We start from the raw sequence: 21489 nt of genomic DNA, 5'->3' as shown, positions 1-21489 counted from the left end.
CAAAATCAGTTTTTAGAAACAGTGTTAGCCAAATGGGATTTTGGATTTTGGAAATCAATTTCTATATTTTAATTTTAACAATCCATAATCAGAATCAAAAATTAGGATTTACAATTCTAACCAAACACCCTTTATTATTCTTTTCTTAATGAATTTGTTTTGTAGAAGTAAAATCTTGGATGCCGTCGATTCCTCAAGATTTACCCCTAACAATCGATCTTCATTATTCTTGTGCATTCAAATGATCAAAAATCACACAGAAAAATAATCAAAGAGAAGGGAAAGAGAGAGAAGATAAAAAACAAAATTTGTTTATGGGATTCGTCCCAAAATCGGATTACATCCTCATGCTTCGAAAAGTCATTCCACTATTCTTCAAACCTTTATAAGATTTACAAACCCTAGCCTCCTCTCCTCGTTTTCTCTCCTTAAAGCCTCTCCTCTTTCTACCGAATTGTTCTCCTTGTATAGATAGAAAGATAAATTCTATAAAAAAAAGTCAAACAAATCAGGATTCTCTACATAATCTATCTTTATCTAGAAATAAATATTATCTAGTCAGTTAGGAGACTTTATATTTCTAAATAAGATTACAATCTTTAAAAAAAGATCTAATCAAGGATATAACAATCAATGCCTCAAGATATGCATTAATTATCCTGTGATCGATCATCGATATTCATTTTATTTACGTCACACGTCCAATTCCGATTTTACCCTTTACAGTTAGCTTCCTCTCATCTGTGGAGATTGGTGAGGTCGAGATCCACTTACGAGAATATTACACTACTCTCGTGTCTTCACTTTGCTTTATGAAATTATTGATCCCTCTTCTTTCTCTAAGGAAACGATGGTCCCTTGGAACCTTGTGGTCACTCAGGATATCTTGGTTATTCGACCATCATCCTCTCACTACAGAGCTGTCACTTGGGGCATTAGTTATTCAAGACCCTTAAGTTACTCAGGGTGCTCTTTCACTCAAGATATCTTGGCCACTCATTACCCAGTTATACTTGGAACGTAGCTCTGTTCTGTCTACTCAGCCCTATTCGGTTTACCTAGAACTGTTTTGTCCACACAGTCCTGCTTAGTCAACCCAGCTATACTAAGGACCCAACTTTGCTCTGTCTACCCAGTTATATTAAGGACCCAGTTCTACTTTGTTTACCCAAGTATGTTTTGTTTGCACAGTCTTGCTTACTTAACCTAGTTATGTTAGGGACCTAGTTCTGCTATATTTACCCAGCTCTGCTCCATTTGCACAATCCTGCTCAATCAACCCAGCTATACTAGGGACAAAACTCTATTATGTTTACCCAGTTCTACTCTGTCTACACAGTCTTGCTCAGCCAACCTAGTTATACTAGGAACCCCAACTCTGCTCTACTTATACAGTTTTGCTCAGTCAACCCAGCTATACTAGGGATCCAGCTCTATTCTGTCTGCACAGTCCTGCTCAATCAACCCAGTTATACTAGGGATCCAGCTCTACTATGTTTACCTAGCTATGCTCTATCTGCACAATCCTACTCAGTCAACCCAACTATATTAGGAACCCAACTCTGTTATGTTTACCCAGCTCTACTCTGTCTACACAATCCTGCTTAGTCAACCTAGTTATACTAAGGACCCAACCCTGCTATGTTTACCCAGCTCTGCTCTATCTACACAATCCTGCTCAGTCAACCCAATTATATTAGAAACCTAACTTTACTCTTTGCCACTTCAAACAGAGCAAAGTCAATAAAACCTTGACCCACAAAAGGGCCCAGTTTGAAATTAATATCTTCCCTTTCAGACTGAAATTAAATTGAGTCCCCACATGTACCGTGACTTGATGGATTAAAAATCAAATAATAAACCAATCATTTAACTCAGTGGAGTCTTTAATTCGACTAAGTTGGGTATAGAATTAGTTCCAAATCTTATTTATCAATCCGACCTTACTAATAAAATTTTGGTTCAGCATAATTATGGCCCCAAGCAATATAATTGCTTGGCACAATTTATTGGTTGACTTGGTTGAGTCGACAATTAAGTACCCCAAAATAATTTGATGGGAATTGAGGGTCCCCCCACAAATTGAATTAAACCAATGTCTTCTTTACCTTTATAGCTTTTCAAATTAAATAAGGTGTCATATACATCAAGAATGATGTATGGACAAACCACCAAATTAAATCTTTTAAAGTTAAAGATACCTGCGAACACCAATACTCTTGCAGTAGTGGACCATTTTCCATGAAATCCTTGCTATGGTGCACAGTTGACCTTGGTGTACCATCCATCCTTTAATGTGGAGTAGACCTACTCCCTCCCTATTCTTCTTGGTTAAATTTATACATTTTCCCTTAGAAATCATCCCCACTATAAAATTACAATCCACGTTAAGTAATTGATGTGTACGCCCAACATTTAATTGCCACCTAACCTTCTCAAGTTTCTGATTACTTTTTTACTGTAGATTTTGGGGAAGAATCGAATTTGAATCAAATCCAACATGTGGATGTAATCCCAACCAAGCAAGGAGTTATAATTTGCACATTCACCATGAATCCGAACCAAAAGACTTAGCCATCAAAGGTAGTCCTTCAATCTAATCTCGATTGAGCGATTGCATATCACACATCAGATGCATTTGCCTAATTCTAAGCACTGCCCATCTGTACTTACCCACCAACGCATAAATAACAAATCCCTCTCTACTCATAGGTGGATAAATTGTGACCATATTGCTTTGCCCTTCCTCTTCATCCTTATAGACTTGCTTTCAACAGGATCCCCAAGACGAAAGATAGCAAATCAATATGAAACGCTTCAATGGATGATTCCACCGTGCAAAGATCCATAACTAACACCACCAATATAAAAGTGCAAAATATAGATTTGTACAACACACACAAGAATTCGATATAAAAAAAAAAAAATTTCTAATCCATTTTGGGACAGCCCCCAACCCATCAGTAATCGTGGTTAATCATGTTGCTTTCATTTATTCCCACGGACGACGTCAATTTGTAGAAGTAAAATCTCGAATGCTATCGATTCCTCGAGATATACCCTTAACAATCAATCTTCATTGTTCTTGATACACTCAAATGATCAAAAGTCACACAAAAAAATAATCAAAAAGAAGGGAAAGAGAAAGAAGACAAGAAGTAAGATTTATTTACGGGGTTCGTCCCAAAATTGGATTACATACTCGGGCTCCGAAGAGCCATTCCACTATTCTTTGAGCTTTTAGAAGATTTACAAACCCTATCTTCCTCTCCTATTTTTCTCTCCTCAAAGCCTGTCCTCTTTCTACCTAATCGTTCTCCTCATATAGATAGAAAGACAAATCCTAAAAGAAAAGTCAAACAAATCAAGATTTTCTGTAAGATATATCCTTATCTAAAAATAGATATTCTCTATTCAATTAGGAAACTTTCTATTTTAGGATAAGATTATAATTTAACAAAAAGATCTAATTAAGGATATATCAATCAATATCTCGAGATACGTATTAATTATCGTGTGATCGATCATCGATATTAGTCTTACTTACGCCACGCGTCCAATACCGATTTTACCTTCTACATGTTTAATTATTCTCTCTCTCTCTCTCTCTCTCTCTCTCTCTCTCTCTCTCTCTCTCTCTCTCTCTCTCGTAAAGTTTAATCCTATCAAGGGAGGATCGAAATAAAGTTTGTACAAAAAAAAAAAAATAACTAGCCATCATCCCACTTCAAAATTTCGAAGGAACCCTCTCCTTTAGATCACAAGTGGCATTTCTAAGGAAGTATTCTACTATTGATGAAAATGAGGGTGTAAAATAAATACAAAATACCACGTGTCTTGCAACTAGGATTGTTTCTTCAAAATTTTGAAGCGGGCTGGCAGCTTAAAAGTCGGACTCAAGTTTGTACCCACCTCCGAAGGTGTTGATGTGTGGGGCAACTAGCTTTAAGAGATGCTGCCTGCTCTATTGAGACCACCATCATTTTTTTATTTTTTTCCCCAAAAAAGAGGCCTAATCAAGAAAAATAGATTAGGGTTTGACAGCCATGCTTTATAAAGACGGGTCTACCAGAGGGACCGGGCTGACCCGGCAGGTTTGAACCAGTTTCTAGCACCACTGTCGAATCCACTTTGTAATCTTAGTTGCCTCATGTTCATACCACTCTTAATCTTGTGAAATTCATTGTTTTTAAGAACCCAATCCATAATGGGATCAAAATCTTATCAGATTGGTCGGACTAAAGTTCAATATGATCCAATCCATTTTCATTTATTAGCTAATTTTTAATTTTTTATTCCAGTCGGAGTAAGTGACTCTTTAAAAAACACCAAATACATTTTAACTTTTTCTGCTTAGCAAACATATTTAAAGGTTGGGATAATGTGACTCATGAAAAAAGATGAAACCCGACTGTTAAAACACAAAATACAATTAACGAAATAAAATGCATCACCAAATATACATCATGTATCCCTAAGTTAAATCACAACAACTAGATTTTGATATATTTGGAGGTTCAATTCAAAATCAATTGACAGTAAGTGGAGAGGCCTAGGAGCTTATAAGGAGAGAGATAAGGAAATAAGTGTCTTATATGGAATTAAACTCCACATGCCCTCGTATGTATGGGTCAAACTAAGCCAAAGTACTTGAAAATATGAATTGAGTGACGTGGATAAGAGACAATTCTAGTACCATGATAAATTTGGGGGTCCAACTCAAAATCAATCGACAATGAATGGAGAGGCCCAGAAGATAATAAGGAGAGAGATAAGGCAATAAGTGTCTTATGTAAGACTAAATTCAACACGCCCCCCACATGTGGGTCGGACTAGGCCAAAGCACGTGGAGATTTGAACTGAATGACGTGGAGGAGAGAACGACCTGTTTTAATATCATGATAAATTTGGGGGTCCAAATCAAAATCAATTGACAATGAGTGGAAAGGCCCAATAACTTATAAGGAGAGAGACAAGGCAGTAAGTGTCCAATGTCGTACTAAACTCAACAGATTTCATGTTTTAATTATTGGGATTTCGTATTTTTTCATAAGTCATTTTTCATGACTTAGTAAATCCTAACCCAATATTTAATTATATAATATTTTTTTTTTCTTCAGTCTCTTAGATGTGAAGGGGAGTTTTCATAATCTTTTCATCTAGGTAGATTACATATTTAGGTTAAAGATTTTTTTATTCAGTTTTTTATGGAAATATATATCTTATTTTCTTCTAAAATTATGCATTTAAAATTAGGTCATAAAAATCCATAATTTACTTGGTACGACAATCAAACATCCAATTTTGCTAAAAACAACAATTCTTTCGGATGATCAAATTCTATTTGAATCAAACTGATTTTATTACAAAATTTAATATGACCTGATTGGACCATCAGTTCATCTCATTTTTTTAATATAATCCCATAAGGAAAAAAAAATTAATAGTTCTTTCAAATAATCAAATTCTATTTGAACTGAGCTGGATTTCTTATAGAATCCAAAATTAAGGACCTGATTGGACTTATAATAAAACAAGGACAGTTAGCGTAGATGTTGTATCAAAATCGAGGTTGGCTAAATCGGTCAAGTTATGAGTTGACTCATTATGATGGACAAACCCTTTTAAAAGTAGATTTGTTATAATAGCTCAAAGGCTATTTTTGATTAAAGATCAAAGATTGGGAATACTTTTGCTCAGTTTTCAACATTTTAGGATTTAAAGTGGTTCAAATGGTAGGGAAGACTGTCAGTGGGTTTTTAGCTAATATCACTTTAACTTGTGGAAAGAAGGAAGCTATCGTTTGGGGATTGTTGAAAAGTAAAATCTATCTATGTTGAAAGTGCTAATGTTTATCTGGCTATCATGATCATGAAACGAAGGAGAAGATCATTGTCTTCTTTATGATAAAGAATATTGAATCCACAAGAAAAATAAGATAAATAATTCTCTAAAAGAAACTCGAGTTTCATCGATAGTTTGAATAATATGAAATACATCCCTTATGATTATTTAAATAGCTAATGATTTTCTGACTAAATTTTTTTCGCTTGGTCTGTACTCAGCTGATGTGGCAAGGGTATAGAATCATTGATCATTTTCCTTGTGTGTCCCAAAGAAAAAGATCTATGATTTTGTGCCTTTGCCATGTCAGCTGCGTACAAACCGAGTGCAATTTTTTTAGTTAGAAAATTATGACTCTATTCAAATAGGACTAATGATAATATGACTCGAAAATTTTAGTTCGGTTTGTACTCGGTCAAGTGGCTAGAGCACAGAATCATAGATCTTTTTCCTTGTGAATCCTGAAGAAAAAGATCTATAATTCTATGCACTTGCCATGTAGATCGAGTGAAACTTTTCCGGTCAGAATACCACAAATCTTTAAATAGACTTTCAAATATCTAATTTGATTTCATTCCTGCTATAATAATTATGAGATCGGATCGTTTACACCCAAGGTGGAGGATTGAAATTAACCCTCCTACCACACTTCAAGACATGTCACGTAAGCTACAATTTAAGAGTTAATGCTTAAAATATCTCTTATTTTTTAAATTTTCTCAGATTGTAATCTCATGTATTGAGGGGGGAGAAGGATTTCAATGCTCCACTTTTGGTACATACGATCTGGACTCAATGATTATCACCGATATTAATAAATAAAAAAAGGAGTGTGGATTGTATGCACCCAGGGTGAAGGATTGATCCTCCTCCCACACCCACAATGATACATGCCACGTAGGCCAAATTCCAAGGAAATTTTAAAAAGAGATATTTTAGGATTAATTCCTTGAAAATTGGCTTACTTCATGTATTAATGAGATGTAGGAGGATTGATTCTCCTCCCACACCCACAATAATACATGCCATGTAGGCCAAAATCCAAGGAAATTTTAAAAAGAGATATTTTAGGTTTATTTCCTTGAAATTTGGCTTACTTCATGTATTAATGAGGTGTAGGAGGAGGCTTTCAATCCACCACCCTGGGTGTGCATAAGATCTGGATTCAAATAATTATAAATTATAGTACTTGTTAACCTAAAATACTGAGTAATAACCTTATAAAATAAATAAAAAAACTTATTTACTTCATATTGAAATCACAAATGGTAGTTCGCCATTAAACTCTATCTTTAGCAATACTTTCAAAGTGAATCTTCTTTGTTGAATCATGATTCTTAAGTATAGATTCGATCTAATGGACATTTTACCTTAATCCACATCACAATTATTTAACTCAAAATAGAGGGGGTAATAGGGTCGAACTAATTCTTAAAAAGTCCACGAGTGATTCATTAGTTTAACGGTCGAGATTAAGTTTTTTTGGGAGGGTAAACAGGGTTTAAGTAGACCCCCAAATTTATAATGGTATCAAAATGGGCCTTTCTCCCACGTCACCCAGTTCATATATCCACATGTTTTGGTTCAATCTGACCCACACATGCGGTACTGTTGAGTTTAATCTCACATCAGACACAAATTGCCTTGTATCTCTCTTTATAAACTCCTGGGTCTTTCCACTTATCGCCAATTGATTTTGAATTGGACCCCAAACTTATCAAATTCATTAATAAATTATCTCGTAAAAGAATGTAACAGGTGCCAACTAGCTTAGTTGGTAAAGACTTTGGGTGATGATACTATAGACATAGGTTCAAATCCAATCAAATTAAGAAATTACAATCTTACATAAGCATGACCATTAGCATCCTCAAACATGATCCTGTTAATCTCGACCGAAAAATTATAATAGCCTGTTGGACAGTATCAATATTGAACGTTGATGCTAACATATCAACCGCTCTATTATAGTTTTCCCATACACAAAATTGAAAGATAGGTGTTGACAATGAGTTGCAATGGATCTAATGTCTTTGACGAACATCCTTGCATGCCAGGGTGGTTCTACAATCCCTCTCGTAATTTAGATCACCGCCTAATAGCTTGAAACAACCACTATGATATGTTGTAGTGTAGATCAGGTTGATAGAAGTTCACAAATGAGAGTTGCATTCCGTTACACTCCATATGTTAGTTCGTACAAACGAGAGTTGCGTTACCTTGCACATTTTTGTAAATATTTGAGATACCCCATGTATTTTCAAACAAACACATGATTATTGAAATCGGTTTTCTTTGAAAGACACAAAATGACCTAAATACCCTTATTTTCATTTGTAGCGAAAAACCCTTCATTTTTCTTTTCAAAACTAGTCATTTCAACCTTTAGGGTCACATGCTTTTACATTATGTTCAACCTGATATTCTATCTACCATCAAACCTCGAGAACAAGATAGGATATTTCGGGAAGTAGAGATAATATAATTTTGGTTAGAAAAATCAATAGGGTTTTTTACAAAATTAAGGTTTAGGGTATTGAAAATGTTGGATTGAAGATGAGGTTGAATTGGTTAAAAAAAAATTTAACCTAAGATGTAGAAGAGATTGAAGATATGAATCTAAGGAGAAAAAACAAGGATTTTTTACTAGAAATTGAAGATGAGGGCATTAAAATCATTTTACGATAAATTTTCATGATAGAATGAGGTCATGGTTATGTCATCAATCTAAAAAGACATCTCAGATATTCGCCAAAACATGGAGCGATAACTAAAATCTTAATCATGGACTCTTTAATTTGCTTTATGTATTTTAATTAGCAAAGAAATCTTATTTTTTCTCAATCGCCTCTAATAACTTCAACTTTTTGTAGTGTAATTGACTGACAATGGTCCCTAGTGTTTTCAAAACAGATGGTATGCCCCCACACAATGTTTCATAAATAATTGAGGTATCTCACTATATTTTCAAACTAAGGAAATCTTCCTTGACCTTCCTCATCATCGTAATCGTAATCGTTACGCCGTCATGATCACCATGTTGCCATCACCATCTTTGTCCTTGTAACTATCATCTTCTCATTATTATGAGCCAAGAGGTTATAAGGGATGACGATTTAAAGCTTTGTAAGTGCCAGTTAACGTGGTAAAATCTTTGGGTGATGATATCAGAGAACTGGATTCAAATCCCACTAGCATTGAGTTACTGAACTCATTAAAAACAGGTTTACCGATAAATAACTTTAAAGTTTTTTTCTACTTTAATTGACATACCCTTATATCTCAAATTAGAGTCTTTAATCAGAAAGCCCAAACATAATCATTATTTACATACTCGATCGATCTCTTCTAACCTTAACTTTTCTACTTTTCGTACAAGTTCTTAAATAAAGAGAATATCCTCATTTTCAATCATTTATTATAAATTACTAATAGTTTATAGTGTTCAATGGTTGTACACCATTAAAATGTTACTTATTCTTAACAGATGAAATAAAATAAGACTCTTAATTTATAATTAGGTGAATTTCTTTGTAGATAAAATGTTAAAAGAAAAGGATTTTTTTTCTTTTTTGTACTTATAGAGATAAAATAACGTTTTAACAACTGATGATTTTATTTTATTTTATCTGTTGTAATTTATTATTAACCAACTGAAGATAAGAGGCATTATTATCATTTAAAATTAAGTGATTTTGTACAGGGAGGATTTTAATGAAGTTTAAAAATAATGGGTTTCTACCATTAGGAAATATACTTAAGTAGTAATTGGTTTTGGGGTATTTCCAGGTCTGATACTAGGACCCAATTTGTTAATTTATCGGATCAATTTTGGATCAACCATGTTTCGATCCATTGACTCAAGAAATAAGATTTACGAATAACACATTATCTCAACTGTACATAAGCACAATATCTAATAACATCTCAAGAAATTAATATTTTCGTAATAAATTGTTGATGATGGGTTTTGAACCTAGGTCATAGTATCAACACTACAGATCGGGATCAATACAAATTTAGTATCCATCCAATCCAAACTTGATCCATTTACTTCGACACAACGGTCAGTTTTTATACCACATCATGGCATGCACTCTTTGTAACTTCGACACCATGACTTTGGTTCTATCCTTCGTGGGCGTGCTCAACATGGACGACGACGTATACATCCATATTCAAATTCTTATTTCAACATATTGTCGTCACTTGAACCTAGACTCATGTGCTAAAGAACAATCGGTTGGTTTCATGACCCCATGACAAGATGATTTGAACTAAAACTTTTGATCATCGGTCGTTACCAAGCATAAATTGATTGGTGGTACACAATGCACCTTCCTCATCACAAGTGAGGGAGTGATTGTATTTCCATTACCATGAGCTCTAAAATGTACCACAAAGAGAGGAGAGGGTCCCATAAAGATGGTATGTTGGCCTAACCTTCACACCTATAGACCTCAACTTGATACATGCTGGTGACTTATCCCCACCAAAAAGTAAAAAAAATAAAATAAAAGAGAATTTCTATTGCCACATTAACTTTTGTTGAGAAAACCCCAAGATGTGTGATTCTTATGTGTTGGTATCATTTGAATCGATGTGCTATTAGTAAAAGTTAGTGTGGAAATAGAATCTTTCTAGAAGAAAGATAAACTATACGTCCTCATTGGGAGATGGGATTGGAATCTTTTAGGACGACAGATATCTAAGAATTTTCTTTTTCTTTTTTTTTTTCTTTTTAGAAAAAAGAAAAATCAGATTTATTGTAAGTCATTTTCATGATCACGCTTATATACACGACACTTGCAATGTATGAATGGATGACACATCAATGACCATTTCCAATGTGGACGAGCGAGCTAGTTGAATGTCCTATGTCGTATTCAAATGCCATCCCTATTCTGGTTTTGTTCCCTAAGATTCTTTTAGGATCTGCATGATTGATGGAAATCAATTTCTTGGGAAAATGAATTCCTAAGAAGTGATTTTATTTTATCAAATGTGAAAAAATGTCAAGAAAGTAGGTCTTCAAATGCATTTTATCCGAAATCCAAATTTAACAGATTTGATCAATTTTTTCAAGTATATCAAAATTAAAATATGGATCGGATATAAGTTGATGTCCTTTTACCCGAATTAGATACAGATCTATCCCTATATCTACCAAGATTCAAATGATACATTACTTTGTAAATTATATTTTTATATTTATTAGATTATATTTTATAAATAAACAATTGTTAGGTGTAGTGGTCAAAGTCTCTCTTAAAAAAGAAGAGATTTTGGATTTAAGTTATCATTTGATCACATTTTTAGTAATTTTCTTTGAAATAATTTTGAATGATTTGAAATTATCCAAACTAACCGATTTGAATCAATTAATTTTGTTGAATAGGATCTATATATGGATTTAATGAAAGTAAAATGATTCGGATATTGATTTAGCAAGTAGGATCCAAATAAAAAATTTCTGAATATGAATATGGACATACTCATATTCGATCTGAACCTGACCAGTTTAAAGCCCTACAAGAAAAAGTTGGCACTTAATATTGTGGGTGGAAAAAAAATTTTGAGGAACGAGAAGATTGTCTTGGGCAGGAAAATGTGAATATGTGCAACCATAGATGTAAATTTCACATTTTCTAGGAAAAATCATTTTTTCCATTCATTTACTGTGTGTGCTTGTACAAATGCTTAATGGCACTTAAAAGAGTTCACGAAGCTTGACTCCAATTAGTGATATAAAGGAAAAAGACTTTTCTACCCTCAACCCATAGTCGAGGCTTTCCATCAACAAAACTATTAGGATTTGAGGAAAAACACAATTTTTCTCAATATTGACTCCTATTTTTGGGGGGATGAATACACATTTTCTAAGGATACATTTTTTTTGGGAATCTCAACAATCCCATTGGTCATGCTGATGGAGAATGTCAACATATTGGTGAGGCTAGCATTTTCTTAAGGAAAATTATGGCTGTCAACGAATGCTTATCAGTTTGAATACAGCAATATTTGAATCCGAATTCAAATTTGAATTCAAATCCAATTATCCTATCGGATATCGAATAATATTCTATTAGAATTCAAATAATTTGTATTAAAAAAAGTACAATTTTTTCTTATCCAACTGATTTTTCATTATTTAAAAAAATATATATATTATATATTATACTATTTATATATTAAATAAATAGAATAAATTATTATATTATATTATTTATATAAAAAAATAAATCAAATAAAATAATATTTATTATATATTATTTTAAATCGAATATTATCAAATTCGAAGTGTTAATATCTGAAACCATATCCGATAAGGATTCGAATATATAAAACTAACTGAATCTGATATTTGAAATTTTTGGATAATATCCGATTTTTCGAATTCGAATTGGATTTGAATTTTCGACAATCCATGGACACCCCTAAGGAAAATTATGGTCTCAAACGATACTTGAGACCATGGTTTTAAAACTCGATTTCTTGTCTCGTCTCGTCCATGCCTTATATCGAGTCGTTTCGGATGAGTTTTCCAATACATTTGAGCCGACTCGTTCAAAAAATAAAAAAATTGAACGTGAGTCCTAAATCTCGGTCAAAAAAGTGACTTTGTGAGTTAGTCTCGTTCAGCTCTGATATCGAGTTAACTCGAGCGATACATCTCGGTCTCGGACAAGTTTTAAAATCATGCTTGAGACTGAGTATCAATTAACATACTCAATTAACATCTAAGAGATTGTTGTGGAATAGAAAATCTGTACTAATCCCTATGAAACCTATGTTATTGCTCATATCTCGACCACAAGTCTTAAATATTCAGTATCATTTACCTGTGGAAATGAAGAAAAGATCTTTTCTTGAAACAATATTTGTTTGGCCAACTTTTGAATATGTTTAGAGGGACTTTTAAGTATCCGATGAACAGCTGAGATGTGAATATATTTCATAGAGAAGGAATCCCTAGACAATATTCACATCTCCACTATTCATTGGACAGAAAGCATCCAACATCATTGGACACTATAGTTTTCCTTAATACTAGTCAGTGTTAGTGTTATTGATCTCCAATCTACTTGCCCAGAAACTAAATTGTCTATAGATATTTATATAAACATGTTTCTCAAATACTCTCAACCCTGATCAATTTTAAAATACATAATTCAGTATATAATATTCAAGTTCAAGCTATTAAATGCACTCGAAACATGTCAAAATCTTGAGTATTTCAATAGGTTTAGCCACAATTACACATAACAGATTGTATCATAACAAATTGAAGGTGAGAAATAATCAGAAGATATATCGAAAATCCAATCAAGCCAATGAACCTATCTTCTCCAAAATATGTGAACTTCTTCCTCATCAAAAAGATTTTCTAACCACTTGGATCAGGCTTAGGGTGTCAATTGAGCCGTGTTGGCCCGTTAGTACGGTCTGGGCTACCCCGACAAAACAAGGTTTGGGGCCTTTATAGTGAGCCCACGAGGATAGGGTCGGGCAAAATAATTTTCAAATTGTCAAATTCAGGTTGGGCTACGGCTTAATAGTGCCCAGACCCGCCCGCTACCATATCCTAGAGATAATTCATAATCTATTTAATTAAATGACTATTTTCTAATACAACTTAAATAAAAATAAAATATATCGTATAATTATAATTTAAATTTCATTTATAATCATTATAAGTTGAATAATTTGTGAATGCTTTTTTCCACTTTACCAGGAATCACCTCCTCTTGCCTACTTTCATAAAATCCTTGGAGCATTTATTTCAGCATCTCTTTTACCTTGAAGTCTTCGAACACATAGACCCAAGCATTATTGTTAACCAACCAACTACTCCAACAAACCGATCTATTGGAGAAGCGGAGAACAATGAATATAAGAAGGTCACGAGGCTTGACTAGGGTATGACACAACCGAGAATGGAGGAAAATATATACTCAATACTCCCCCTCACCCAAAAGGGTGGAAATATTTGAACCTGTGACTTATATGAACCTAGTGCTCTGATACCATGTTAACCAACAAACTACTCCAAAAGACCGATCTATTAGAGAAGGGGAGAACAATGAACATAAGAGGGTCACAGGGCTTGACTGGGGTATGACACACCCGAGAATGAAGGAAAACATACACTCAACAATTATATTGAAATGTCCCTCCCAATATGTTCTTGTAAGCTTTCTTGACTATAAAGTTCTTTTCGGATCCACAAAAGGTTAAAAGATACAAAATCCTGAGGTCTATTATTTGAGTAAATTTTTTTATCCTAATAAGAAGATTTGATCATTTTCTATGAGTTAAGGAATATGTCATCAGTTTGAAAATTCACCAATATCTACTTTTAACAAAATCCTTCATTACCTCGAATCCGTAGTTTAATTGTAAAAAATACTTGATATTTTCCCATGAATGTAGATAATTTGTGGGAAAAATAGGTGGTCCTTTATATTTTCTAAATTGGTAAACCTATTTTTGATGAGATTCGGGAGGAAATGAAGCCAAACTATATTATCATCACCCATATAATTTACCAACTAAGCTAGTTGACACCTTCAAAATTAGGGAATTCTTGTATTGTAATATATGTAGTGGTACCTAAACTATATAAATGAGATACCTCATTTGATTTAAAGTAATTTGGTTATGTGATCCTAATTTTGGGTGCCAAATATTTTAAGGCTTCAATCTTCCTTAGGTCTGATGATTGATTCTAATTAACAATACAATGGCTAATATCCATAATTGAAGAACAAAAAAAGCATAGAAATTAATATTTACATAGGTAATTAATGCCAATTCAAAATGAAAAGGAAGACAAACTTTAGATATTAATTTTACTGGATCTTGGGGAACCATCACAAGTACGGCCGGCCTATATTTGAACGAGAATGCCGTGTCGTCCAGCGGAGCCTAGAAGAAGGTGACTCGCTTTTCTTTCGCAGCTGACATTCGACATTCCTGTGTTTCAATAGAAATAGAAAGGGCTGGTCAATGTCAATCTCAGAGATCGGTCGGTTTACTAATCAATGAACCTGACGGAACGGAATGAAACTTAAGAACCGAAACCACCTACTTGACTTGATTTTCTGACAAAGTCAACAACAAGTAAGCCGTTTGACCAACAAAGGTAACGTAACCGACTATAGAATCAATCTTTGTCAACACAGCAAGGACTATTTATTAGTGTGAGAGTTTGTTAAGAGGGAATCATGTTTATTGTTTAGTTTCTAGGTAGCCTCACTTCCGCCCCGGAACTCCTATGCTTTTATTGGTCGGACCAACCCACGAGACTTTTTGATTCTTCCATCAATTGGTTTCCAGAGATCCTCCGCCGCCTCCTGAACCATCTTCTGGCTTAGAGTTCTTCCTAAGGTTTCCTATATAGCCATCTTTTCCGATGATTCAATTCCAAATTCATTCTTTCCCTTATCTCTCATCCGAGTCAGAGATAGTATTAACACCTTCACAGCTTGATGAATCGCGAAAGGCTAACCGGATCAACAAGGGTCTCGCTTGCTTTATAGCACTATTTCTAGCTTGAATTAAGGCTTCTAGCTCCTCTTCCTGTATCGAAGCTACTTTCAAATAAAGTCGGTTTATTTAGGTAGGCAATCAAGCCTGTAGAGTCCAGTGAAAGGATTTATTCTTGTCTGCTTAGCTTATTCTTTGGTCTACCACATTTCCGGTCAATGCTGCGAGTGCCTTCATTTTGAATTACGGATCCTTTCCGGCCCTCTTTCGCTTCGAGCTTTTTACTGTTAAAAGAGATCAGATCCGGCCCCCCTTGTTATATCTTTCGCAATTGCTGCTCGCTCTGGGGATCTACCTCGAATTCGATAGATTGATATCCTGCCATATGGCGATTGGAAGAGGCGCAACCTCAATTCAAGTCGAGCAGCAGCTTTTCTACACTCAAAGGAAATCCGACATCCCATTAACTAAGACTTCCTATGCATAGTTGTAGCCTTTCGTCATGCCCAAAGGGTGCTTAGTGCCTTCACCAACTACTAGGCTGTAATCTTCTTGTTTCTAAACGAAATATGCGGCTCTCTGAATAATATGCCCACTCCGGGGAGAGTATGGATAGCCTTCAATTAACATTGCCGAGGTCAAATCAAGTATAAACTCATAGTGTAGTCCAGTATCTCTACTTCTGGATATCAGGTAAAAAACTACTTTTTGAGGTAAAAGCAGGAAATCAAGTCTATCCTTTCAGGTCTTACCTCGAGTCAATTGTTTTATTGAGCTATGAGCTACTCCCCCCGAGGGGACAAGTAAAGTGAAAAAAGAAACTTACCAACCAATTTTTTTATTTGAATTATTTTCGTTGATGTATTCGTAAGAGATTAATTCTCCATCATCAACCTTATGTTTATGTGAAATAATAGGATTGTGTTGGATCATCCAATGGTCCTCTCCAGGGGCGGAGCTAGAATTTTGTCTTCGTGGGGGCAACTATGAATTCATTAATAATATTAAATTTTAATTTTTAAAATATACAAAAAGTAATTTTTACTATATGTATTTTCAATAATTTGACACTTACAAAAAATATAAACTCGTAATATATACACAAAATTTTCACATTATTTCTAAAAAAATTCAATCACTGATACATATACATAAATCTTAACAATTGTTCCCGTCGAGATTTCATATTTTGAAAACGTTGAATGGTTATTTCATTATCAATGGTATAAAATACATTTTTCTCGATATAGACAACTAAGAAATCATTCATCCATTGATCTCTTATTCGGTTACGCAATCAATTATTTATTATGTTCATTGTTGAAAAAGCTATTTTAACAATTGCAGTTGTCACTGGTATCAAAGTCAATTTCATGATCAAATACACCAATTGATATATAACATTCTTTTTTGTCTCAATTAGCTTATCTGCAAGGCCACCAATTCCTTTAAGTTGTAAAAATACATTGTCACGGTGCACATCAAGTATATAAGTCTCAAGTTATTATTCTTTTTTTTATCTCAATTAACTTCTTTGCAAGGCCACCAAATTCTTTTAAGTTGTAAAAATTCATTGTCAGAGCGCACATCAAGTATATAAATCTCAAGTTGATTATCAAGTGTCATGAATTCCATGTTAAAAAATTCTGATGAGTAAAATTGAGCAATATAAATCAACATATCCTTATTAAAAGTAGAAAATTAATCACATAGATTTAAGCATGCCACACAAAGAAATAGCTCGGTGTTTTCATCTGCAAAACGATCATTAAACTCTTGAAGTTGCAAATCTAAACCGTACAAACTAATTTAACACGATAATTGTGTAGATTGGTGACTTGTTCAACATGAAATCATGGCCGCCCTCAAACTATATATATGTCATCCATACTCGATAGAATAATATCATATCTTCTACAAAAAGAGAAAATTTCCTTGAGTAAAAATTCTCATCCAATATCTCTCGTCGTTTGTAATCGTTACTTAGATATTTTAACTAAGTTCAAAGTATTTATAATATATTAGTCTTTATTCTACAATGCTTGTGACAATTCATTTAAAATATCCAAAAAAATTTTCATTAAGCGTGTGATGAATACAAAGTCAAAATATTGAATTGAATCTAGTAAGGCATTTGTTTCACCTATTTGCTCAGAATTTGTACCATCCTCTTCAACAATCACAAGTACATCAACAAGAAAAGAAATATAGAAATCAAGCTCATCAAAATACCATGATATGAGTCCCAACGTGTATCACTGGGTCGTTAGAGGCTAGTTTCTTTATTCAAATCACGTTCACTTGTAATTTTACCATTGTCCAATGCTTGAATAATATTACTAGCGTATTTTTCTCTTAGAATATCTCGATGTTTGCATGAAGCTCCCACAACATTTAAAAAATTAGCAAGAATATTGAAAAGACTAGTGACTTGACTATAATTTTTTACAATAACTTCAAGTGTCAGCTGAAGTTGATGAACAAAATAGTAAACATAAAAATGCAGATTGATTTTTTTCATGATGAGATTTTTGAAATCATTAAATTCTCCTCTCATATTACTAATCTCGTCATAACACTTTCTACATAATCTTGACAAACTTAATCCATGTCTTGAGAGCAATGCTTCAATTGATACTTTCAACGATGAAGTCATATGTCACTAACAATGACAACACCAAGAAACTGCTCAATAACACATCCTTTTTTATCCATATATCGAATCAGAACTATCATTTGTTCTTTGATTGATACGTCATGAGATTCGTCAATCAAAATAGAAAATAAATCATCTCTAAGATCATTAACTATTGTATTGGTAGTTCCACTTACAATACAACGCACAATATCTTTTTATGTATCATAAGATATTATTTTTAAATTCTTGAGAACATTCTTTAAAACAACATTGTTAACAATTTCATTATGATTTAAAAGAAATTGTAGAAACTCAAAAATTTTCCACAATTTCTTAAATCATCAGATTTATCGTGACTTTGAAAGGTTAGCTCCTAACATAAAAAAGTCAAATACAATTGATTGTTATAGTCAAATGAATCTGATACTCCTTTTTAATTAACCTGATCAAATTGTCGAAAATAAGCAACTTCAATGTGTTGATTTTGGTTCATTAAATCTTGGCATTTCCTCCAAGCTTTGTTATGGGTGCTATTTGGGCCTCCAACATAGATTTGAAATCTTTTCTTCTTTTTTCAATTTGTGAATCCTACGGTAATGAAAAAATTACCACCGACTTACTCCTTAAAATCAACTCTCATTAGATAGCAATACAAGAAAAATGCAGTATATTTCGTAATACTATACTCTAATCAATTTTCAAAATCATCAAACCAAGTTAAATTGAAACGACGTGACATTTCCTAAACTTTCTTGGTGGAAAATTATGTTCACGAGGTTGCCATGGGCCTTTTTGTAAGTACATTCTTCAAATTTCATCTCAATCATTAGAATTATAATCCAAAATTTTGATTCGTAATCCAAAATACAAAGGAAGATCTTCCAAGTTGATTTCAACATGACTATGCTTTGAATATTATCGTATGTCATTATCACTAGGATCATTCATTTCTTAAATAATGATAGTTGTTCCAAATTAGGCTTTCTTATAAGAAATGTATCCATATCTAATTCACAAATTTAATTTATTTAATTAGATATCTAGATTTTTAATATATTTCTATTTCTATATATTAAATATGCATATTATTCTATCCTAGAAAATTATGCAATCCAGCGTTGAAAAATAGTTGTACATGTAAAAGAAAAATAACAGGAACTAATATAATCTCAATCATAATTAATAATTTAATGAACAATAAAAAGTAAAGTTAATAACATCATAATCTTATAAGCATAATCAATAAACAACAAATGAGGCTCTGTCCTTGTTTATTCATAAAAGGAATAATATTTCATCAAAAAATTAATAATGGGGCTCCGCCTCCCTGTATATTCATAAAAAGAATACAAATTTTTTATTACTAAATTAATAATTGGGTTCCGCCCCCTATACATTTATAAAAACAAATAACAACATGGGTTTAAAGTGAGCACCTTTGAAGTTAATTTTGATATTTGAATAACATAATCAAAAGAGTTTTGATCATTGAATGATCAAGACATAGATTATATAATATATTAAAATATTATTGCAAAATTATACTTGATTGAGTAAAAAATTCAAAGCGTGAAAAATTAAAATTGGATGCAACTAATCCACATTACCAATTGCATGAAAAATTGAAAAATGACTATTATACTACTCTAAATAATTTGAAAAATACATGAATTTAATATGTTTTATAAACCCCTAAAATCACCCCAAATACAAGCCAAGCCCATTAAGGTCAATTGGTCAAGCTTGGGCTTAGTTAATGGAGGGCTGAGGAGATTGAGGATTGATCTTAGGTATAGTATGCTTCTATCCAACTTAAGGGACTGAACTAGGACTGAATTAGGCTTAGGCATTATGATTGGCAGCTTGGACTATGTATGATTGGGACTGAACTAGGGCTGAATTAGGCTTAGGCATTGTGATTGGCAGCTTGGACTATGTATGATTGGGATTGAACTAGGGCTGAATTCTCCTCACCCCATCCCAACTTATTCGCCTCCCTTGCAATTTATCCATTGTCATTTGTAAACCCAATAGTGTTGGAATAAACTTATATCCTATACAAAAAGAGATATGTTGGTCATTGGGTAGAAGTTAACACCTCTATTCGATCTTGAAAAATTGCTAATATATGGGTTTCTGAAGGAATGACGTTTATCACAATAGACATGCTCTCTAAAATGCCTAAAGAGCATTATATTAAATTAAAACAATTTAATAGAAGATCTAATTAGCACACTGGCACAACTACTGAATTTGGAGGTACTTCGACTAGGTAAGAAGGTTTACTTGGGAAAGCTAATTGGTTGGAGTGGTACTAGCAGTAATGAAGGACGATGATTAACTTTTCCAAAACTAAAAGTTTTAGGTATATATCATTTACATGAGCTGGAGGAGTTGAGTGAGATAGAGGAGGGGATGATGCCATGCTTGCAAATACTTATTATAGAAGATTGCCCAAAGTTGAATAAGCTTCTCGAGGCCTTTCAACATCTCAAATCTCTTCGTGAATTGAGAGTATGGAACATGCCCGAAGACTTCATCAAGAGGTTGCGCTGCCACCATCATTGTCAAGGTTGTGAAATAGTAGGAGGAGGAGATGACTAGGGGTAGATTTACAATGGGGGCAATGGGGGTAATTGCCCCCACAAGACTTTTTGAATTCTATAGGGAGGTAGTCATAATTTAAAAATTTTAAATAGTTCTACTAGTTTGCCCCCATAGAAATTTTAAAATAATTGAAGGACTTAAGAATTATTATTCAATTTTATTTTTCAACTTAAGAGAATCGAATGACTCTCATTTTTCATTTCTCCTCTATAGTCTCTTCATCTTCTCCAACTCCCTCTCATCCCTGATTTTCTCCTCTACAAGCCCTAGACGACTCCACCAACCAGCAACCACCACTCGACACTCGTCCAATTTAGGTATTCCCTCTCTCTCTCTCTCTCTCTCTTTAGGTCTATCTTCCACCTCTAGCATACAACCTTTTTAGATTTTATCATCTTCAACCATCAAAACTCAAGATCAAGATAGGATTTTTGGGGAAATTAAAGATGATAGATTCTTGGGTAGAATTTTTTTTTAAATTAATGGTTTTCTTTGATTGAGATGAGTTTGAATAAGATTAAAAGAATTTGTAATTTGATGGCAATTGATTTTTTTAATAAAAATAAAGGATTTTTGGGTGGAGGTTGAAGTAGAAGCCATTCAGATTTCTATACACATAATGTAAGATTTATTACAAGAAACAAAAGGAAGCAAAGGTCAAGACATCTGCTGCTTACAACAAAAACTATCAAATAAAAAATTAAAATGCTAATATCTTAATTGGAATGCTCTGAACTTTTAAAATTTTGGCAATTTCTTAAACCAAAAAATCCTATTACATATATATATATTTAAAAAAAAAGGGATCAAGATCATCAAACTTCATAGGATTCTTTTCATATCCAAAGCCGAAAATTGTCACAAACTTTAACAAGAAGAATAAATTCTTTTTAAAGGTACTTTTGAAAAAT

This window comes from Akebia trifoliata, chromosome 4 (assembly GCF_017979445.1).
Source record: "Akebia trifoliata isolate Shusen 1 chromosome 4, ASM1797944v1, whole genome shotgun sequence".
In the NCBI taxonomy this organism is placed as follows: domain Eukaryota; kingdom Viridiplantae; phylum Streptophyta; class Magnoliopsida; order Ranunculales; family Lardizabalaceae; genus Akebia; species Akebia trifoliata.
The sequence above is the reverse complement of the archived record's forward strand: the minus strand, read 5'-3'. Positions refer to the sequence as shown.